At 37.8% G+C, this 24,950-nt stretch overlaps 1 pseudogene; it reads right to left on the reverse strand.

Annotated features, from left to right (window-relative positions):
- LOC130708364 (serine palmitoyltransferase 1-like) overlaps window positions 1–24,950 on the reverse strand; it is a 56,049-nt pseudogene that overhangs the window by 17,934 nt on the left and 13,165 nt on the right.

Consider the following 24,950-nt stretch of genomic DNA (forward strand, 5'->3'; position numbering starts at 1 on the left):
TCAACTTGATAAAGGGCATTTATGGAAAACCCACAGCTAAAATCACACTCAATGGTGATGGCCTGAAAGCTTTCCCTTTAAAGAGCAGGAAGGACACTCACTCTTGTCACTTCTAGTCAACACTGTACTGGAAGTTCTAGCCAGAGCAATCAGGCAAGAAAAAAAAAAGAAAAGCATCCATCCTTGGAAAGGAAGAAGCAAAACTAGCTCTATTCACAGATGACATGATCTTATATACAGAATAAGATCCACAAAAATACTGTTTCAGCTAATAAACAAGTTCAGCAAAAGTTGAATGATGCAAGATCAATACACAAAAGTCATCTGTATTTCTATAATTAGTAGTGAACAATCCAAAAAGGAAATTAAGAAAACAATTCCATCTATAATAGCATCAAAAAGAATAAAATACTTAGCATCAAAAAGAATACAATACTTAGGAATAAATTTAACCAAAGAGGTACCAGACTTTACAGTAAAAGCCACAAACAATACTGAAAGAAATTGAAGAAAACTGAAATAAATGGAAATACATTCCATGTTCATCAATGAGAAGACTCAGTATCATTAAGATGGCAATACTTCCCAGAGCAATCTAAATATTCACTACAATCCCTATAAAAAATCTCAATGCCATTTTTTACAGAAATGGAAAAGCTGATCCTAACATTCAAATGGAATTTCAAGGGACGCCAAATAACCAAAACAATCTTGAAAAAGAACAAAAATGGAGAACTCACGTCTTGATTTCAAAGTTTACCACAAAGCTACATGAATTAAGTAATTAAGCATGGTACTGGCATAAGGCTAGACATATAGACAAATGGAATAGAACTGAGAGTCCAGAAATAAACCCATATACCTACAGTCAACTGATTTCAACAAGGGTGCCAAGACCATTCAATGGGAAAACAATAGTTTCTTCAACAAATGGTAAAGGGACAAATGGATAACCACATGCAAAAGAATGAAGTTGAATCCCTCTCTCACAGAATATACAAAAATTAAGTCAAAATGGATCAAGGACCTAAAATAAGAGCTAAAACTATAAAAACCTCAGAAGAAAACATAGGGGTGTATCTTCATACCCTGGATTTGGCAATGTATTTCTTAGATATGACACTAAAAGCACAAGCAACAACAAAAAACTAGATAAATTGGACTTTGCCAAAATTAAAAACTTTTGTGCATCAAAGGACACTATCAAAGAAATGAAAAGACAACCTATAGAATGAGAGAAAATATTTGCAAATCACATACCTGATTAAGGGTCTAGTACCCAGAATACATAAAGAACTTTACAAAAAGACACCCCAGTTTAAAAATGGGCAAAGGACTTCTAGAGGCATTTCTCCAAAGATATACAAATGGCCAACACAAGAAAAGTGGCTCAACATCATTAGTCATTCAAGAAATGCAAATCAGAAATGCAAATATACTTCACACCTACTAGAATGGCAAAAATTAAAAAAAAAAAAAAAGTATACATTGGTAAGGATGTGGAGAAACTGAAACCCTCCTCCATTGCTGGTGGGAATGTAAAATGGTACAAGCCACTGTGGAAAACAGTATGGCAGTTCCCCAATAAGTTAAAAATAGAATTACCACATGATCCAGCAATTACATTGCTAGGCACATACATGAAAGAGTTGAAAACAGGGATTCAAACAAATACTTGTACATGAATGTTCACAGCAGCACTATTCACAAATGCCAAAAGGTGAAGCAATCCAAATATCTGTTAACAAAAAAACCAAAATGTGATATACCCACACAATGGAATATTACTTAGCTTTAAAAAGGAATGAAGCGAAGAGTAGCCCCTGCTTGCCAAAACTAGAGAAAGCCCGCGCACAGCAACGAAGACCCAACGCAGCCAAAAATAAATAAATTTTAAAAAAAAGAAGAAAAAAGGAATGAAGTACTGATAAATGATGCCACAAATTGGATAAACAATGAAAACATTCTAAGTGAGTGAAGCCATAGTCATATATTATATGATTCCATTTATCAGAAATATCCAGAATAGGTAAATCCATATAGACAGAAAGCAGACTGGTGGGGGCTAGGGGCAAGGAAAAATGCGGAGTGATTGCTTAATGGGTACTGGGTCTTCTTTGGGAGTGACAAAAAGGTTTTACAACTAGCTAGTTGATGAGTGCACAACACTGTGCACGTACTAAATGCCACTGAACTCTACACTCTAAAATGGCTAGCTTTATGTTATGTGAATTTCACCTAAAAAAAAAAAAATCTCAATAGTCATGGTTTCTAAAGACAGTGTATTGTATCCCCTTTTAAAAAGCTGAGTTTTACAAAATACATATTATATGATTTCACTTATATGAAATTCTACAAAAAGCAAAACTACAGGAACAGAAAGCAGATCAACGGTGGCTTGCGGCCAGGAATGGGGTACTGATTACAAAGGGGCATGAGGGACTTCTGGAGTGACAGAAATGTTCTATATCTTGACTGTGGTGATGGTGATAGGGGAGTATACATCTGTCAAAACTTATCAAACTGTACTCTTAAAGTGAGTATATTTTATTACGTGTCAACTATACCTCAATAAAGTTGGTTTTATAAAACTCAGTCTTGATTACTCTTTAAAGGTCAGGGTTGGCATTTAATGTTAATCTACTTCTCTAGTATGATCAGAATGTGCTTATGATACATATTAAGCAAAGCAATGAAGACATTATACATTAAAAATGGTCATAAACAAAAGGCCTAACTGCCAAATAGTCTGAATACTAAAATAATAAATAAACATAGTTGCTCACCAATTCTGGAAGAGGGCAAATAGTTCCAGTATTCATATATAACCCCTCGACTACAATGAAACGTCGAGTTACACGAGCCTTGCGAGGATTCTTTAAAAGAAAAAAAAATAGATGTTTTAAATTTCAGTAACTCCAAATACAAAATCTGTTATGTGCTCTCTAGCACTTTCACCCTACAAGATTTATTCACCAAGATAAATCAACAAATAAATAGACTATATTAATTTCAAGCTCAAGGTTTGCGATCCTGTTATTTTGAGATGAAAAACAGTGCTTTCTTCTCTCAGACATGTTTTCAGGTCACACAGTCAACTAGGAGGCCTCACACACAAACACAAACTGTTTAGACACTGAGAATACTAAAACACAAACAAAACCCTCCAAGCCCAGAATGACTGGGAAGGGACCCAAGGGAACTTTCTGGGGGAGATGGGGGCATTTTATGTCATGATGGGGGCCATGATACCTGGGCTACACGGGTATAACCACTGGTCAAAACTGTATAACTAGGACTAATGTATTTCAATGTAAATTTTACCTAAAATAAAAAGAACTCTAATGATGATGATGATAATCATCATCATCACAGAGACTGAGTGGGGAGTTAGGTGACGGTTCAGATGATACAAGAGTGGCAGAATATTGAAAACAAAGCCGGGAGAAGGGTACAGGGGGCTTCACTATACTACTGTTTCCTTTGAATGTGCCAGAAATGTTCCTAATAAAAAGTTTAAAAACAGACAAACCCTGACCTCCCTTACTTACCAAAAAACAGATGAAACCCTTCTCCTTCCTTCCTCCTCACTACTGGTTCAAGTAAAACTGGACTATGACCTCACCCAGTCATGTTCGGAGGTGGTGCAGTGGAGGGACTCTTTCAAGTAACACACACCTTCCCACACCCCACTGACGTCAAATCACTAATAAACCACTCCCACTGCTGAATCTGTAGATGTTTCAGGTACGCTGCACTGAAAAAATTCCACAGAGTTTGCCGCCACCTTTCTACTCAAAGGTTTCTTGCCTCTAAGCTTCTAATGAACAACTAGAAACTCAAATATCAGAGCTATTCTTTAAGGGGTATTTTAGAACCCGCAGCTGTATGTAATACTGAAAAAAGTGTCGGCTGAAGCATGCGAAAGTTTACACCATTCTTGGTCATCTTCACTCCGTCCCTAAGTCAAACCTGAGGCTGCGGGTCTGCTGGGAGGTCACAGCTGAGGACCTGGGGGCATCCCGCCTCTCCCTGCCTTTAAAACACAAAGTATCTTTCTTATGATCTTAAAATACTCAATGAAGGAATATTTTATTTTTGGAATATTCTTGGGAAATGGAAAAGTACAAAAAAGAATTTAACAAATGAGCTCGTTACACCACACACTGGTAACTTTTTCTTGTAAATACATATCTTTGTAAATTACCTTGTTCAAATCAGGATTTTACTGCAATCGTTCTAGGACCTGAGTTTTTAAAATATTATGTTGTGAACATTCTCACATTATTTAATATTATTTAAACCATGATTTTAATGGAGATTTAATATTCCACCTTGTAGATACACCGTAAATTATTTAACTGTTCCCACAGTGCTGGATTTAGGTTGTTTCCTTCATTTTGTTTTTTTACATCACGTGAATACCCTTCGATCTCTGACACCATTTCTGATTCTCTTCTAAAGATAGCACTCCAGAGGGTATAGATATTTAAGAATCCCAGAATATACCTGCCCATTTACCCTCTAGAAAGGCTGTGCCAACTGAAGCTCTCCTCAGAGTTTTTGGAAGGCCCCCTGTACATCAGTGTGGCACTGATTATTACCATAAAAAGTTTTCCCTAATTGGACAGGCAAAAACTCTTACCCTAATTTCTGTAACTGTTAGTGAGGTCAGACTATTTTCTATTTGCTCAGTTATCTGCATTTCCTCTATGAACTGCTGTTTTTACTTATTATCTTTTTTTTTTAAAGAAGGATTAATATGGGATAAGAGAACTCTATAAGAAAAGGAATGAAAAAACATATGAACTCCATTAGTTGGGAAACTGACAAAAAGAGTTTGATCCAAACTCAGATTATTTAACTTACTTTCAAAGGAAATATAAGCATCTAAGTACAAAATATTTAAAAATTTAACATTTATTATTTTTGTGAAAACAAAATTAAAAAAGAATTATTTCTAAAAACCAAAATGTAAAGTAATTTAGAAAGCCTACTCTTGGCAGGAATATGTGGTATAAATTAATTAGTAAAAAGGTAAAAACTATAAAATGGAAATAAATTTTAAGATAACTTTATTTCTTGTTATTCATTAAAAAAAAAGTTCCACAGATTATAAATCTTATACAACACACACACAGAACTTGAATATGTTGTCTTCCAAATTTGTACAATGCTAACTTGGCGAAATAACCCTACAGCAGACTGGTTCATTGGTCACACTTTCTAAGGCAGTGTTTTTCAATACGGTAGCATTCTATTACTGAATCAGAAAAGGGACATCTTTTTACAATCTGTAGAAAGAATTCATTGGTGGAACGGTCTCAATTTTAAGATTTTCCCTATACATTCTTCTAAATTGTATACTTATAAAACACTGTCTGTAGCACACCTAGCATAAAATAGCAGAAGTCTATGCGTATTCACCACACGAATGTGTATAATCATGAAGTGCTGCTCTTAGGCTATCACCTAAACAAAGATGACAGAATCCAAAAGGAATAATTCAAATATCTGGGAAAATGGAAATTAACACAAAATTAAGGATGTGATGAGCATTTTTATCAGTTACTCTAGTAACGGATGAGTTACACTGGGAAAGTCCACTTGAAAGTGGTGTTTGAGACAAAGGATGTGGTGACCAGGTTCCCAGTACACTTCACACACAGTGGTTCCTGCTGCAGAACCACAGACCACAGAACTACCTTCTCTGTTCATCTTGTCAGGGGCAAATAAATGCTAATTCTAACAGTGATGCTTTGAACACGTTTCCTCTGTTCCACTCTCTATCAGAACAACAAGGAGCAAGTTCCACCTGCCTAATTCCCTCCCTGTCCCAAGGGACTACACAGGTGCTTGAGAAGAAGTGTAAATAGGTTGCAACGTAGAAGGAAACCATGCGTGAGGCAGCTGCTTCCCACAGGGAGCAGCTGCTCAGAGATCTGGGATGAGGTTGGGGTAGGGAGAAAGAGTCTTCACTTTGTTCATAAATTCATTAATTAAGATCTGCCGCCATGGTTTCTTCTGGTGAATCGATACATGATTTATTCTGATATGAATAAGCCTATTTTGAATTCACTAGATACATCTTGTTAATGCCCTAATGAGTTCTGTTGTTACTTCTGTAGAGTTGAGTGTACATCCCTCCACCCCCAAAATGCATGCTGTTTTTCTCTCTCTCTTTTAGAAAGCTGCCTAGATAACCTTCCCCCACATTTGCCATATATAATTATGGCAATGATGAGGCAATTACTATCAGGCTTGACTCTCTAATCTGAGGTACATTTAATAAGCAGAAACACCCTTATTTAATGTCCACATGTGATCCACAGGCAAGTTTTCATGACAAATTACCATTTCATTTATAATTTAGCTGGTTAGAAAGTACAAAAGAACTGTGTAATTTTCTTCAAAAGAATCATACCTTTTGATCTTCAATCTCTTGTTCTTTCAATAGTCTCTGCAGGTCATCCATATCATTATGGTTAAATAGCTTAATGTCACTACGTGATGCCTGTAATCCCTTCTGAATAGCAAAGCAGGCAGCTTTATCTCTGCAAGGAAGAAAGACCCACCAAATTGGGGTTTAAAGGGTCTTGTCAACATTCTCAGAAAAGGAATGCTTGCTTTTGTAAGTTGACCAACATCCACTTGTTAAACTGAACATGGCAAATAAATAAAACATGTTTGAACATTAATATATTATTGTTTGCACTTCACTCTGCAAACCTTTCCACATAACTACCATACTGATTCTGTTCTACGAAGCAAACTCTTGCCATATTTTGACCTCTGAGAAATCAGCATGCATCTTACTATATAGATGGCATATTAGTTTATTCAAAGTACTTTTCTCTTTCTGAAAAATAAATGAAATATTGGTGCATCTCACCATCAGTGGCATCTCTGATTTGACAGGCCACCACTCTGCCATTACTTTGCCATCAAAAGGAATACTGGGTTACTGACTCTACATAACCCAGGGGAGAACTCTGAGTCATGCAGATTAATCTTCAGTAAGATCTCCTAAATTGAGTTAATGGGGGGCAGGATATATTTCTTAAATTAAGTGTATTATTTAAAAGTACATGCAACACTTCTACTTCTGAGAAAATAGACATATTTTCCCTATTTTTCTCACTGGGTATAACCAAAAATCCTGGACATCATGTATAAGACAAACATAAGATGATGCTGAAAAATGGAGAGAAAAGGCAGACCAGCGAGGGATCTGAGAAATGACATGAAACAAGTTCCTGGAATTTCCTAACTTGGAACTGATGCAGCTGGCAAACTGGAAATGCCAACAGGCGAGACAGAAAAGCTCTGACAAAAGTCTGCTCTCTGTAGCCAAAGGGACAGGAAAGGGGGCAGCCCAGCAAAGGTCTCTACTGCAGCCAAACCACAGAAAAACCTGGGCCTGTCCCCTCCACACTAGCAAAGGCTGAGAGGGGGACCCAGACTCTAGCCTTCACGACGCCATAACAAGGCTCCCCAATACCCCTGTGGGAGCTGTCAGAGAAGGGAGCCAGAACTTGTATCTCTGTTGGGTAGTAACAAGTGGCTCCCACTGTGGTGTTAGTGAAGACCATGTGGAGAGACCTAACTTCCAATCTCCTGCAGGGAGAGACACTCTCCCCTGCCTATGCTTAGGCTGTGTTAGGGGAGGCTCAGACAAGAGTAGGACTCTCACCAACAACCAGAAGAAATGAAAATAACCCCACCTCAGTGTCAGTGGAGGCCCCGTGGGGACCCTGGACTTGTACTTCCACCTGACAGTAATGAGGCAGCAGTGCCCCCCTGCCCTTGTTGGAAGACTGTCAGAGAAAGCCAATTCAAACAGAAAGTTTAAATAAAGCATAAACTATAACAGCATAATATGAAACTGTTCATGTTTCACTTGTCATACCAATAACCAGAAAATATCAAACAATGAAAAAAAAAGAAAAAAAACAATTAACAAATGCCAGTACTAAGATGACAGAGTTGTCAGGATGATCTGATAATGACTTTAAAACCATCATGATAAAAATGTTTCATGAGTAATTATGAACATGCTTGAAACAAATGAAAAAACAGGAAGCTGCAGCAGAGAAAAGGAAGATACAAAGAAGAATCCTGTGGGGATATTAGAACTAAAAAGCAAAATAGTCAAAAGAAAAAGCATAGTGGATGAATTCAGCAGCAGAATGGAGAGAGGAAAGAATCAGTGAGCTGAAAGATGTAACAGTAGAAATCAAGTCAATGTAAATCGCAGAGAGAAAGTAGACTAGAAAGGAAAGAACAGTCTCAGGGACCTGTGAGACTACAGTAAAATATGCAACATTCAAGTCTGTAGAGTTCTAAAGAACAGAATGAGGGTGGGACTAAAAAGGTACTTAAAGAAATAATGGCTGAAAACCTATAGATTAAAGAAGAGGCGTAAAACTATAGATTAAAGAAGCTGAGCAAAATTCTTGCAGGTAAACCCAAACAAATAAATGCCAATTCAATTATAGTCAAACTTCTGAAAACTAATGACAAAGAAAAAAATCTTGAAATCAGCACAAGAAAAATGACACCTTACATGTAAGAGAAAAGCAATTTGAGTGACAGTAGATTTCTCATCAGAAACCATGAACACCAGAAAAAAGTGTCCCAATGTATTTCAAATGCTGAAAAAAAAAGACCTGGCAACCAAGAATCCAAAACTAGCAAAAATATCCTTTAGGAATGAGGGGGAGAAGACATTCTCAGTTGAAAAAAAAACTAAGAGACTCTGTCCCAAGCTGACTTCCCCTAGAGGAATGGCTAGAGAAAGCTCTCCACATAGAAAAAATAAATAAATAAAAGAATCTTAGATTATCAGGAAGGAAGAAAGAATACTGTAAAAAGTATGAACAAACACACTAGGCTTTTCTTCCCCTCTTGAGTTTTCTAAGTCATTGTGGATGGTTAAAGTAAAAATTATAACACTATCTGATGTGGTTCTCAAAGTGTTTACAGGAAATACTTAAAACAACTGTATTATAAATAAGGAGAGTAAGGGGATGTAAAAGAAGATAAAGGATTCTATAACTGAACTGGTAAAATAACACCAGTAGAATGTGATAACTTATGCGTACATACAACATCATACTTACAGCAATGACTAAAAAACTATACAAAGGGAAACACTTGAAAACAAATAAATAAAATAAATAAGATAAATAAAAATGGAACTCCAAAACTCATTCAATTAACCCTGAGAAAGGCAGGAAAAAGAAAAAAGAAAACAAAAAACAGAGAGAACAAATAAGAAACAAAAAATAAAAATTGGGAGGTTAAGATCCCATATATCAATAATTACATTAAATGTAAATGGCTAAAATATACAATTTAAAGACAGAGTGGCAGAGTGGATTAAACATGCTGCCTATAAGAAATTCACTTCAAATGTAATGAGATGGGTAGTAAGGGAAAGTGTGTGTGTAGGGCGCACTGAGGGCGCACATGTAGTTATATATATATATATATATATATATATATATATATATATATATATATATATATATAGTTATATGCTATATATATGTATGTATGTTATATACAATAATATAGGTAGTAAGGGTATACATATATATTACATACAATAAACACATGCAAACATTCAAAAGGGAAAGCAGAGTGCCTATGTTAATATCTGATAAAGTAGACTTTGGAACAAAGAAAATTACCAGAGACAGAGAAGGATGTTATATAATGATAAAAAGACTCAATTAACCAGGAAAACTTATCCTAAATATGCACCAAATAACAGAGCTACAAAAGATAAGACACAAAAACTGATAAAAGTGAAAGAAGAAACTGACAAATTACAACAACTGACAGAACTACCAAACAGAAAATCAGCAAGGATATAGAACTCCATAACACCATCAACTAGGAAGATCTAATTGTCGTTTATAGAACACTCCATTCAGCAGAATATTTTTTTTCTATTTAATGATAATGACAAAAAAAAAATTTCTCTCAAAAGGTAAATAAAGTTTCATATGTAAATTGCTTTTTGTCTCACTAAAACTTTTATATAAGTATACCTTAGGAAGTTGACATGCAAAACTAGCACTCTCTCTTACTGGATTAAAGGATAGAAGTGGCAAATGAACAATTTGTATGTTTTTTCTGGTTTTTAATTTGCATATCAGTGACTTTTAAAAAATAATGATCAGTGTAACATTTGATCATTGAATACTATTATATGAAAAACAGAAATGTATAAAGAAGGAAATTAATCACATGTGTCCTATCATGGAGTGATACCTTCTCACTGGTGTCCTCACGTGGCCTTTTCTCTGTATTTGCCAGAATATTCTTTCTTAAGTGACTATGGAACATATTCCAAGATAGACCACATCATGAGCCATAAAACAAACTGTAACAAATTAAAAATTTCCAAATGCTTGGAAACTAAACAACACACTTCTACATAACTCATGGGTCAAAGAGAAATAAAACACAAAAATGAACTAAACGAAAATGAAAATAAACGCATCAAAATTTGTGGAACACAACTATAGCAGTGATGACAGGGAAATTCATAGCACTAATACATTAGAAATGAGGAAAAGTCTCAAATCAGTAATTGAAGTTCTCACCTCAAGAACCTAGAAAGAGCAAACTAAACTGCAAATGAGCAGAAGGCAGGAAATAATACCAGAAATCAGTAGAAATGAAAACAAAAATACAACGTAGAAAAATCTATGAAACAAGGAGCTGATTCTTTGAAAAGATCAATAAAATTGACAAATCTCTAGCAAAAATGACAAAAAAGAGAGCAGATAGAAATTACCAGTTAGGAAGGAAACAGGGATCTGCAGACATTAGAAGGATAGTACAGGAATATCACAAACAATGCTACACATACAAATTTGACGATTTAGAAGAAATGGACCAACTCCTTGAAAAACACAAACTACTTCAACTCACTCAATATTTGAATAGCCTTACAAGTACTAAGGAAATTAAATTCATAGTAAAAATACTTCCAAAAAAAAAAAAAATCTCGAGGTCCAGCTGTTTTTACTGGAGAACTCTACCAAACATTTAAAGAATTAACAACAGTTTTATACAGTTTCTCCAGAAAATAAAAGAGGGAACACTTTCAAATTGACTTTATGAAGTATTACCCTGATGCCAAGACCAAAGCCTAAAAACAGTAAGTATGGCAGCATCAGGGAAATATAGACTAAAACTACAATGAGATATCTGTACACACCTATGAGTATGGCTAAAAAAAAAAAAAAAAAGCAACAACACCAAATGCTCCTGAGGATGTTGGAGAAACTAGATCACTTATACACTGTTCATGGAAATGTAAAATAATACAGCCACTCTGGAAAAGTTTGGCAATTTCTTAAAAAACTTAACGCACAATACTTTATGACCAGCAACTGCATTCCTTGGCATATACCTCAAAGAAATGAAAACTTATGTTCACAGAAAAAGCTATACATGAATATTTACAGCACCTTTATTTGTAATAGCCCCAAACTAGAAACAACTCTGATATCCTTAATAGGTGAATGGTTCAACAAACTGTGGTGTATCCATACCATGGAATATGACTCAGCAATCAAAAGGCACAAACTCTTGATTCACATAACAACCCTGGAGAATCTCCAAATAATTAATGCTGAATGAGAAAAGCCAATCCTCAAATGTTTTACCTACTGTACGACTCACATTTGTACATTTTTTTTTTTAATCTATTTATTTATTTTTGGCTGTGTTGGGTCTTTGTTGCTGTGCACGGGCTTTCTCTAGTTGGCGGCGAGCGGGGGCTACTCTTCATTGCGGTGCGCAGGCTTCTCATTGCGGTGGCTTCTCTTGTTGCAGAGCACAGGCTCTAGGCATGCGGGCTTCAGTAGTTGTGGCTCGCGGGCTATAGAGCGCAGGCTCAGTAGTTGTGGCGCACGGGCTTAGTTGCTCCGTGGCATGTGGGATCTTCCCGGACCAGGGCTCGAACCCGTGTCCCCCGCATTGGCAGGCGGATTCACAACCACTGCGCCAACAGGGAAGTCCCTGTACAACAATCTTGAAATCATGAAATTACAGAAATGGAGAACAGATTAGTGGTTGCCAGGGGCTAAAGAGTGGGTAGGAAATTTCATGTAATGTCTGAAACATTTATATTAACATATTTCCATACATATTTCCATACAAATACAAATATAAGATTTTTAGAAATTTCATGTAATGTCTGAAACATTTATATTAACATATTTCCATACATATTTCCATACAAATACAAATATAAGATTTTTAGAAATTTCATGTAATGTCTGAAACATTTATATTAACATATTTCCATACATATTTCCATACAAATACAAATATAAGATTTTTAGAAATTTCATGTAATGTCTGAAACATTTATATTAACATATTTCCATACATATTTCCATACAAATACAAATATAAGATTTTTAGAAATTTCATGTAATGTCTGAAACATTTATATTAACATATTTCCATACATATTTCCATACAAATACAAATATAAGATTTTTAGAAATTTCATGTAATGTCTGAAACATTTATATTAACATATTTCCATACATATTTCCATACAAATACAAATATAAGATTTTTAGAAATTTCATGTAATGTCTGAAACATTTATATTAACATATTTCCATACAAATAACCCAATGAAAGTTTAGTATTAGTTGTTTTGTTTGTTTTTTTATACTGCAGGTTCTTATTAGGCATCAGTTTTATACACATCAGTGTACACATGTCAATCCCAATCGCCCAATTCAGCACATCACCATCCCCACCTCATCGCAGTTTTCCCCCCTTGGTGTCCATATGTCCATTCTCTACATCTGTGTCTCAACTTCTGCCCTGCAAACTGGCATACAATAAATGTTTCAAGAATTTTACCTCTTTAAAAAAAAAAAAAAAAAAAAAGAGATATACTTAAAAAAAAAAAAAAAAAAAAAAAAAAGAGTGGGTAGGGTAGAAGGGATATGGGTGTGGCAACAAGAGGGATTATCTTGACTTTATCAATGTCAACATCCCACTTTTCAAACTGTATTACAGTTTTGCAAGAGGTGACCATTGGGGAAGACTGGGTAAAGGGCACATAAAATCTCTGTATTATTTCTTCCAAGTGTATGTGAATCCACAATTATCTCAATATAAAACATTTCATTAGAAAAGGGTACACAAAGTAATATACAGACAGAGTGACAAGGAAAGACTTAGGTATATAAACAACCATTGTTCTGAGACCTACTGGCAAAGCATTATCACTGTTTACTACAAAAGAAAGAAAATAAAACATCGAACATATTGTCTATGCCTAATGAATTTATCAAAAACAATTTGTCAAATAATTTACTAAACACCATTTTTACCTCTAGTGTTCCTACTTTCAAATGAATTTCAGGTGGAATATTTAAAATTATGTATAAGGGAATAATTAAGTTGTCTAATGACTCATTAGAAACTGAAGTTCTAAGACACCAGGCATAAGATTTGAAAGTGAGTTTAGACTAGGTTTCCTAGCAGTGAAAACCAAAAGGACAATATAGTATTTATTATCTGACAAAGGAAGCATACAAGTTCAACTGTAACTGTAAACTTCTTCTGGACTTTAAACTCAAAAAGGAATTTATGGTGGGGGCTTGTATAAAGCGATATTGGCTGACACTGTATTGTAGTTGTCTGCAACTATGCTTTATTAAAAACCTAGAATCACTGTTTAAATCACTGGCTCTCAAATTTGTGATGAGTCTTTATTATTACTGATTTTTTAAACTATGTGCAAGAAATTAATAGAAACATTCATTTTCATGGTCACATTGGGAAACAATTCTACTCAGGCCCAGGCCATGTGCTGGAGTGCTCCCAGGTAACTGTCACAGGGCTGTGGGGAAGAATGGGACACAAGCGTGCTGAAAACCCCCAGGAAGAGCCAGCCCTGCAGCGTGTGCTTGAGCTTGTTGCACTACAGGTGCTCCGACAGTGAGTGAGAAGCAGCAGGATGGTACAGGGACTGAGGTGAGCCGGGCTCTGAAGTCCAGTCACTTGGACCCCTCTTTTGCGCTCCAGCCTCCATTCATTCTCTTACTGAAGGTATTTACTGAGCACCACTAAATGGCACATGCTATCCTAGGCAACGGGCTGGTATGAACTGTTGAAAGTGGTGTAAAAGAGTACAGTGAGCGTGAGGCAAGCTGAGCCAAGAGCAGACGGTGCGGGCGCCCATGAGCACACACGCACACACCTGCATATGTAAGTTAAGGGAGGCTTGAGAAACAGTGATTCTGACAGGCACGTAAATGCCTGCGTGGTCATGGATTCACAAGGATACCAAACTCCTCTGGCTGTAAAATTTTCTCCACATGCAGCAAGGGGTCTTGACCTGGTCTGAGAGCTTGGGGAAGGCTTTCCTGCAGAGGTGGTACATGTGCAGGATGAGCAGGAATTAAGTAGGAGATGAGAGGAGGAACAACGTTCTAGGCGTAGGGACTTAGGGTCTTAGCACGTGCAAAGGCCTTGAGGGGAAACTAGCATATAAGGCTGGTAAGGCTACACAGCATGACCACCTAAGGGGAAATGGTAGAAAATGGGCCTAAAACAGTAGTCTAGAATGTACAAGATCATAATAAGAACTTGGATATTTATTTTAGGAACAATGGAAGCTCTTAAATGGAGTGTCTGGCTATGGTGTCAAAAAGGAAAAGAGGAAACAAAAGTCACTCTGAGACCTAAATGAAGAGAGTCATTTAATTGTCCACTCAAAAGATAACAGAGGCTCGGGCTAGTGGCAGGTGCTCCTGACGGGTATAACCAGCTGCCTGGGCTATGCCAGCCCTCACTCTACTCCTCTCTGCTCTTCCCCTCCACAGTAAAAAGCAACACCATACATTTAGTGCACATGTATGCAAGTGTGTAATTTGTTCCTGGAAAGTTAAGGAAGTCTGCAACTCATGACTTCTATATTCTTAACAAGCCATGAAGCAAGATCAGCAGAGACCAAGAGTTGCAGCGAGGGTACTGAGAAGTGGAGTGACTTTATCAGGTAGTATGAGTGGCTATGTGGGCTACGACCATGGACTCACAAGGACACCACACTGTCGCAGAGCTGCACAGGGAAAACAGAGGGCTGGTCCGCTCCTACATAAGTTTGGTCTTCTCAACATCAATAAATAAAATCATAATGGCAGATAACAAAGTACCGACACCTTAAGGCATCCTTCCAGTGGAGGTCTCACTAGTTCTGCAGAACTACTTGGCTGGGTGACTATATATTTCTTTAAAAATGAAAAAAAAAAAAAATCAATATTATTTTAGGCAGATGACCTCTAACAAAGGAATTCTCTAGGAGGGCCAATATTATTTCCAAAGGAATTCTGTTAAGAAATGTCAGTAAAGATTACTTACACAAACACAATGTCCCCTCTCTTAGAGTAAGCAGGAATAGCACTGGCTATGGTGGCAAATCCATATGAGTATATAATGGCTTCTTCTGTCTTCATAAATTTTGCCAGGCGGTCTTCCAAATCCAAGTGCACATCTAGTTCAAGAGTACAAAGTTAAATGGTTAAACTGTCTCATAATTCTTTTTCTTTGACTAAAGAATAAATAAAATAACATAAGCAGTTTAGCTATTAATACTGTCACCTTGTGGTCAAAATGTAATTGTTCTGAAGTTACAAGTCATACAATATCTACTAAGATAATTCTGGGCCAAAACTGTTTCTATACTCTGTGAGCTGAATCAGCTACTCATTTGTCTATAAATATGTGACTGGGACAGCTCTGACTCTAGGTTTTGCTTTTATATCACTCTAGCAATAAGAATTCAAGGTCCAGTGACCTTGCCTGCTTTAACTTCCCTCAACCAACAATGCCAAGACTTTACCAATGTACGACATTAACTTATTAACGCCGTTTTGCATTTTAGGAGAAGTGACCAAAGCAGGCATGAAGACAACTGTCAACCAGCTTTTAAAAGGAAAAGAAAGAAAAAAGAAAAGTAGTTAAGTTAAAAAGAACCCCACATACTCTGCATCAAGAGACAGGAACTTTTTCAGTTGTGGTGGTCACTCCTCTAACAGTTTGTGTCAGCACTTAGTGGTGGCACCTGCCATCACTCTGCAGTACTGAGTTTCTGTCTAAATTTCTTTTGAAGTGTACTGGTGAATTCAAACGTATAGTACAAAGAGAAATATGGTCCTTTTATGGAAGCAGCTTAAGAAGAATGTTGATGTAATTATAGGGATAAACTGTAATTATTAAACTGGTATTTTTTTTTCTCTCTTACATCATCGTTCCATATAGCCTTTCACCTTCCCAGGCTAAGCCATGAGGCTTCACACCCTGGGATGGAGGGACCAGCGATGTCTAAAATAAATAGTGTACCAGCTGGCTGTGAACTAGAAAACTTCCAAGTGTCTTAAAATGAGGCAGAGAAAATTTTTTTAAACTTTCTTTAGCTCTTTTAACTACAGCAGGACCCAAGTCTGGAGAACGAGATCAGAGTTTTACCACATGCTCTGCGCAAAGAGAACTCAGAAGTTGATACAGGAAGGATGCAGCCAGGCCCCTCCAGCCTTGGAGCTTCATGGGAGAAACGAGGAACTCTGAGGAGTAAAGGCAGACTTTCAGAGCCACGGCATGTCCACTGAGGGGAACTCAGAAGTGTAGGCAGTGGCAGGGGGACCCAGACGTTCCCCAGGGAGGGGCGGTGGAGAGGGCTGATGGCCCGGCAGAGCCCTCCGGCTCAGATGTCGAGGACCTGTGGCTGGGAGCCTCGCTCCAGGAGACCCCTTCAGCATCAGCCTTCCCTCCAAGTATGCCCCTCCCTACCAGAGACATTCCTGGTGAGAAGGGGGAGAGGGAAAAGACCTGCAGGACTGAGATATACAAAAGAAACAACTTCACCCAGCTGGATACAAGGCTGGACACTGAGTGGACTAAATATTTCCAACAGAGACCTGGTTAGCTGTTAAGTGTGAGATTTCCACCAACTTCCAGGGAGGAACAAGTGAGTAAGGTCAGCTCAGCAACAGGAATAAACAACTTTTTAGAACATTTGAATAAAGTGTCTAAAATCTGTAAACCCACTCACTGATTTATCAGAGGCAAGTTAATCTTACTGTGATGCTTTTTAACTAGTAAAAGACAAAATTAAGAATTATAAAAGATACAACTTCACAAAGGACTAAATTTTAATAAGTAGTTAAATGAGGGCTGTCCAACAATCTCATTCAATTGTTAATCAAACATTTAGTAAGTATCACATAAAAATACTCTGATAAGCACTGGATCAAAGAGAAATATAGGGTTTCTGCCACTTGACAAAGTGAGACAGCTAAGAGAAGCATCTGGCAGCTGTCAATGGAGAACTCGGAGCCCAGAGGGCAGATACAAGGCTAAGCTGTGCCTTCACTCCCCTGGTCTGAAGCACTTGGGTCCCTTCTACACTCAGAACTACAACACATTCACAGTGGCTTCTGACTAAAGGCGCAGAGGTCCCTCGATTGTGAACCAAAGGCTGCTGGGGTGGGCGCCAGCTATTGAGTGAGAGATGAGACGACACAGAGGGTCCGAACGACACCTCAGTTTGATGGCAAGAGAGGTATAGTGAGGAATTAGAAAATTTAGCAGCAATATCCAAATAATAAAATAAATTGAAGACCACTTCATTTGTAGACTTCTTAAAGGATGATATAGAATTGTGAAAATGAACTATTTATCCCATTCCAATTTATCCCATCAAGTAATGATAAACAACTAGGCATGCTTCTTCCCATTTATAAGTTAAAATGTATACCAACATAGCTTATTGCATAAAAAACACATGAAATACCATTTGATTTCCATTACCAATCAGGTAGTCGTTTTTATAGAAGTGACACTTTCATTAGAGCAACACTAAATAAATATGAGATTTCACAGTAACGTGTAGAAGAATGCATCCCGGTTGATCAAAATGGCACCAAAAGAGTGCTTAGCTCTTCAAGCATCAAATCTGTGACATCAACACCACCAAGTCTGAAGACTTGATCCTGCTCCTGACTGCCCGCCCTTCCACGAGATATGCTGCCAGGGAAGTGTTGCAGGCAAAGTCTGGCAAGAACGAGGAAAGCAGCAAAGCACCAGAGAACCAGCTACATCCATGCAGCTGAGCACGGGCGTGTCTCAGGCATGTCTTCCTTTCCTCTTTGTTAGCGCTCTCTGAGCACCCTGCCCACAGATAGGTCCCCACCACTCTGCTGCCTCTCACTTCTGATGAGACAGGAGGCCAGGTCCCCCATAGGAGGCCTCCTTCAAATTACAATGCTGCCTCTGAACTGGGAATTATCTATCCCAAATCTCAACAATTTAGCTAGCAGATGGACAACCCAAGCCACAGTGAATTGCTCTCATTCAGTATCTCCATTTTAAAAAGGAAAAAACATGCTATGGATACAGACAAACTGTTTTTGCCAACTACAAAAAAGGATTTTAAATCATTCTGTAGCTCTAAATGACTCTCCTCATTGATTAGCAATAAAACAGTAAAACAATCTTGGCTTTGTTTTAGGGCTTTAGAGTTAGCTACCCAGTTGATAAAAATTATGTTAGTATTCTCATTATACATACTCATAGCCATTTTTATGTCATTGCCATAAAGTGGTAAGAAGAATCCCTCTACAATAAATCAATGACTTACTGGTTCTTGCCTAGTCCCAAAAGTTTAAAAAAGATGGGCCTTTCCTCCTCCTATCTAAAGACACTGGGTTTTAGCTGATGTCAGCCTTGCAAAGCAGGTTTTGTGACAGGTAAACACGGACAGTTGCATAACTTCTTTTGATGTCTGATAGCTACTCTGCAAGGAAGAAACTCTTAACCCAAGGGCGGGGGAGGCAGCAAACAGAAAAACTACCAGGGCATGTTCTTTAACTTTGGATGCCTATCTTCTGTGTGTATGATCCATTTCAACAATTAGTGCCACAGATTTGCATGCGTCATTCTCTCATTCACTGTTAGGAACCAATATGGTAGGCAAGAGGCCACGGAGGAAGGTGACCAGAAAGCCTCTGTGTCTTCTCAGCACTTGCTGCCCTTTCTGGCACCTGCTCCCTCACCAGAACGTAACAGATGGGAGGCAAGGCCAGGGCAGGATGCCCCACACCAAACACAAGGCCTGGCCATGGCAGTCATCACAGGGGGTTCAGATCTGGGCTCCCTCATTGCCAGGTGTGAACCAGGGACAGGCCCAAAACTGCTCTGTGCCTCTCAGGTCCTTCCCCTGTCAAATGGTTAACAGTTCTACCTGCCTCAAAGGATTGTTAGGAGAACCGCAAGAGAATGCTTATAAAACACTCAGAACGATGTCTGGCATCAAAAAAGCAACATGCTGGTGTTTGTTCAATTAACTCAATATTTGTAGAATAAAAAAAAGTAATCTTTTAGAAGGAAAAAAGGTACGCTATCTGCTGATTAAGTTATCCAAATCCTGGATATTTAAGGACTATCTTATATTAAAGCCACTTGTTCAAGTTCCTATTTATCAGAATAAAAGGAGGTATTATGGCCTTCTTGATTGTTTTTCAGAGGAAAGACTATGAAATACCCAACTTTAGAACAGTTTAAAAACAACCAACTATATTTTCTCTTAAAATCTCCATATTTTTGTGTTACATACTTTTTTTAAATCCCTTGAGACTTGGACAATTTTCTTAAAAGTACAAATATCACCTATGTATTCATTAGAACATTAAAAACAGTGCTGAATGTTTTCCAGAATGTTTTCACATACGGTATCTTATGTGATTCTTACCAAAATGTTCTAAGTTGTGCAACTAAGATCATTCCCTGACTACACTGCGAAAACTACAATTCCATGACTGGTAGGAAGAAATGGCAGATCTAGGAATTTTATGACCAAATGCCCTTCCTACTAAAACATGCAGTCATGGTCCTACAACAGAGAGAAAATATTTTTTAAAATAAACAAATGAACAATTGTTTACTATTGGCTCTAGAACACAATTACATGCCACTATCTCTCACCATGAAACTATGCCACTAATTGTCTTTTGATTTGGTGTAAGACCAAAGAGTCAAGAAGGCATCATGTATGCAAAGCAGATCCTAGGCACAGGGATAAACCACATGTAAATGAGATCTGAATGCATTACAAACAAAACAATCAGAGAGGTTCAACAAGAGAAACCATCAAAGTGCACAGGGGCCCCATTAGCCTTAGAGGAAAGGAAGGCTCTACAACCTGATAAAATCACTTGACTGATTCTAAACTACACATTAAAACAATAAGATGAGAAGGTGGAAAACTTCGGATCCACACAGTCCTCACAAGACTATTTTAAGAACCTGCTGGGCCTTCAGGAGGCAGGAGAACATTTAGCCTCAGAAACTAGAAGAATTTTAATTCAACTGTCAATTTTCTTTTTCTGTGTTAATCATCTAGTATCATCTAATATGTTACTATGAAATAATAAACAGAAAATGTTTTAATAAGGAAATTTACTTTTCCAATAAGTGATTTTCATTCACTATCTGAAAAGTTGAGAAAAGAGCTAAAAGAGGGAGCATTTTCATCACTGAAAATAGATGCCTGAGTGATATTAGTACTTCCAGGAAAAGAAAAAGCCAAAATCAAAAGCAACCTTTTGGTGGGCCTGGGAAAGAGACCCTAGCCTCACATGTAAGCTACTAAAATGAGAGGAAAGGGAAGTTCACTTCTGCTTTAATGCTCAGTACAAAGGGCAAATGTACCCTAAATATTCAGAATACTTTAATTATAGAGGGTATTTTATTTTTTTTTATTTTTAAAATAAATTTATTTATTTATTTTTGGCTGCGTTGGGTCTTCGTTGTTGTGCGCAGGCTTTCTCTAGTTGTGGCGAGTGGGGGCTACTCTTTGTTGCAGAGCACAGGCTCTAGGCACGCGGGCTTCAGTAGTTGTGGTGCACGGGCTTCAGTAGTCATGGCACACAGGCTTAGTTGCTCCGTGGCATGTGGGATCTTCCTGGACCAGGGCTCGAACCTGTGTCCCCTGCATTAGCAGGCAGATTCTTAACCACTGCGCCACCAGGGAAGTCCCAAGGGTATTTTAGAGATTTAAAATATAGCCTTAGCTGACCTCAAGTAGCTTCTTGAACTTATCTAACACTGAAATTTCAAGGTAATTTAACACAACTACAGTAATTTAAGTGATTAGTTCCAGAATAAGGAAAAACACAGAAAATACCCTGTTGGAAAACCAAGTAAAAATACATACGATATACACATAAAGAAAGGAAAAAAGATGATAAGCAAGCATGGGCAACTGCTGAAAAGGAACAAAACAAGTTTACAGGAAGGACAATGTACTCAAAAAACAATACACATTACTCCAAGCTGTAGGTCTGGTGTCTTATTACAAAACCATCACACTGCCAATTAACCTTCAACCTTTGTCCAGATACCACAGTCTGTTTGAACCTTCAACTACATTAGGATAAGGATGACACAGTGACCAATAATGTAGTTCAGAGTAGCTAATACACAATTACGTGTTCATTATATTGACTCTGGTGGCCCATTCAGACGCTTGAACGATGAAATCCAATTTAAATTTAAAACGCACTTGAACAGCACACCACATGTATGTGGTATGCTACCATTTTTGTAAAACGGGGGGGAAAATGTATGGAAGTGGTTTGCACACACTAAAAAAAGCCTGGAAGAATGAACAAGAAACTACTGATAGCAGCTGGCTTTTTTGGGGGCGGAATGGCAGTGGGGAGAAGACTTCACTATCTCTTTAAATCTTTGAGGTTTATATCATGCATTGAATTATTCCATCAAGAAAATTAATTTAGGATGGATCAAGAGGGTTTTATGAAAAGTGAAATAAGTTGGAGAAAGATAAATAGCATATGATCTCACTAATATGTAGAATCTAAAAAACAAAACAAACAAAATAAAACAAAATGAAAACAGACTCATAGATACACAGAACAAAGGGGTGGTTGCCAGAGGGAAAGGGGATCAGGGGTGGGGAAAATTAGGTGTAGGGGATTAAGAGGTACAAAGCTCCAGTTATAAAATAAATAAGCAATGGTGATGTAACATACAGCATAAGGAATATGGCCAAAAATATTGTAATAACTTTGGGGACAGACAGTTACTAGACTTACCATGGTGATCATTTCATAATGCATGCATGTCAAATCACTATACAGTATACCTGAAACTAACGTAATATTGTATGTCAACTATATTTAAATTAAAAAATTTTTAAATCATTAATTTAACGACCCCCCCAAGTTTAGAGGCACACAGCATCCTATTACACATATTTCAGGTGATCCAAATGAAAAATTGACTGGGCAATTAAAACAACATATTTCCATAGCTCTGGGAAAACTGGTCTTGAAGATTTGAAACTTTTTTTCCACTAAATTTAGCAATAAATCTCTTATCGGTCTTCTCAGATTTAACTCCCGAGCAAGAGCCAAGGCCACACATGCAAATAAAATCTACTAGAAAGAGAGGCTTTCAAGAAAAAATTTCTTTACCCCGCAAGCAGATCATGGAAAGAAAGCCTTGTTGATCAGATTACAACAAACAACCCTGTAAAAAAAATGCCTTTTCTGGTTTTCTAATTCTTATGAAGGAAATAATACCCTACCAATAAAAAGCAGGCAAACAAATCATGTTTGCACTAGGCTAGAGGAAAGAGGGAGCCTCTGATCTGAGCTCTTTTAAGTCTTTGAGCTTGCCATTAATATTGCAAATCAGAATACTTATTTTCTAGTTTTAGGGCTGAAATTAATTAGCTATGTGACCATGAGGAAGTCACTTAACCTCTCTGAGCTTTCTATTCTTCTGACTAGCTGGGATGCTGGAATACAAGATTTTAAAGATCCTTTCCAGCTGTAGGATTCTTGGACACCAACTCCCATCATCTGTTTCCAATAAAAATAATTTAACCACTAAATTAGCTAAGGGATAAAGAAAGGTGCTCCCTTAAATAAAAACATCTTAACTGTTAAAGTGAAAACAACAAAGACCCAGAAATGAAAATAAGTAGAGAAGACAAAAGAGACTTCCCTGGCCCCATTGTCCCTACCCTCTGACATTTTGTAAACCAGAATGTTATTTCCAGTAATACACTCATTTGGAAAATTATTTAACAACATTTTTGAAATTTTCAGAAGCAAAGAACAATATACGTTTAATAAAAAACCACCATAAAAATTCCAGGGTCTTCTTTGATGACTCTGATTTAGGGAGTTCATAGTGTTTGAAATCACACTCTCATCCTAATATGTAGTTAGCCCATCTCCAGGTCATTCACACACAAGGAAATCAATGATCCTTTGTCTTCATTCCAGAAAGAAAAGGGCTACACAGTGTATGACCTGCCCCATCCCCCAAATCCGTTCTCACTTTCCTCCCGGCACGTGGTGGCCGCCCAGCTAGAGCAACTTTCCAGCCCCTCTGCTGGGAGACGTGACCTGGGTTATGTTCTCACCAACAGAATGTGGGCAGAATGATGAGCAACCCCACCCGCCCACCTGAACAGGTACCCATGCCCTGCACGCCTGCTCCCCCATACTCATCACCTGGCTTCGGCCACACAGACAAAGATGGTGCCCTCAGGCCTAGAGCAACGAGACAGGGAGAATCTGGGCTCCTGCACGACTACCAAGAGCAGAGCCACTCACAGCCGGACGCCTCCCCTTACAACTGTCATGCCCGGCAGAAACAGTTTCCTCACACCACTGTCTCCTGGGGCAAATGCAGCAAGAGCTCGGGCTTCGCCCTACTGAGACAGTGTGCCTTAGGTACCTATGGCTCTTCTCCACAGGGACAGTCAGCCCCAGACCAGTGCAGCTCCTACCAATGATCTCAAACACAAAATCTAGAAAGTTCGCCAGCTTATTACCACAACTCATTAAGGATACCTTTTCCAAGGAGTTCTGAAATCAAACTGAATCTTAATTCTTGAAAGCAGGAGTCTGAAAAATATGACAGAAAACATACCAAATGTGCCCTAAAATCCTCTAGGTCCACAAGTTCCCACACCACACTTCTTTAGAGATGCCAAAGCTGCCGCCTTCGTGAAAGTAAAAAAAAAAAAATTAGACTGTAATAATATATCTTCGACAGTTTAAAAATGACATTTCCTATTCTTTAACCCACATAGCTCCCCAGTACCCTGGCTTTCCCTTTCTTAGTACTAAGACCATTCTAACAGGATATAAAGAAAAGAGGGGTGGGAAGACTTAGGTATACGACTTAAAACATGGAAAAGTTATATTAGCTTGATCATTAAAACCTGGTTAACTCAATGCATTCGCACTTTCTGGCATTTGTGGGCATAGGTCTTTCCTCAAAAAATGTTTACTGGCCCACAATCCCAACCGGAGATGAAGCAATTTCCTAGATACATCTCCAACTATTACCTGGGTCTGGTTCATATAGTTCTCTGGTTGTCACCCAACACTAAGCCACATTAGGACACCCTTGCCTCCCTTTGTTGAAAACTAGGTTACAGCTCTGTCACTAAAGAATAAAGAGTAAGTACTTACACAGCCCTTTCTGATATTCTGCATTTGTCTCTTATTTTATGTCCAGATGCTTATGTCAGTCATGTTATCTGTCCACTTCAGCATATGTGCTACTTATCTTGAGCCTAGGGTTATCCAACAGTCCAAGAAAATTGAATGAGGCAAAGTTTATACATTCTTTTCCATTCACCACAATGTTATGGCTTGGAGGGCTGGGGAAAGAGACAAGAGTGGTATACTTCAGCAGTCATTCTTGTTACAGGACACACATTATCAGCTGTCCAGAAGAGGGAAGGCGACAGGACACCCAAGTGTTGCCATTCTACTCTGTTTGCACTCTAGCCTCCTCTCTCTCTTTTTATTCTTAAGAAGTAGAATTAGACAGTAGCATATTAAAAGTCAGAC

The sequence above is a fragment of the Balaenoptera acutorostrata genome, chromosome 6 (assembly GCF_949987535.1).
Source record: "Balaenoptera acutorostrata chromosome 6, mBalAcu1.1, whole genome shotgun sequence".
Lineage (NCBI taxonomy): Eukaryota > Metazoa > Chordata > Mammalia > Artiodactyla > Balaenopteridae > Balaenoptera > Balaenoptera acutorostrata.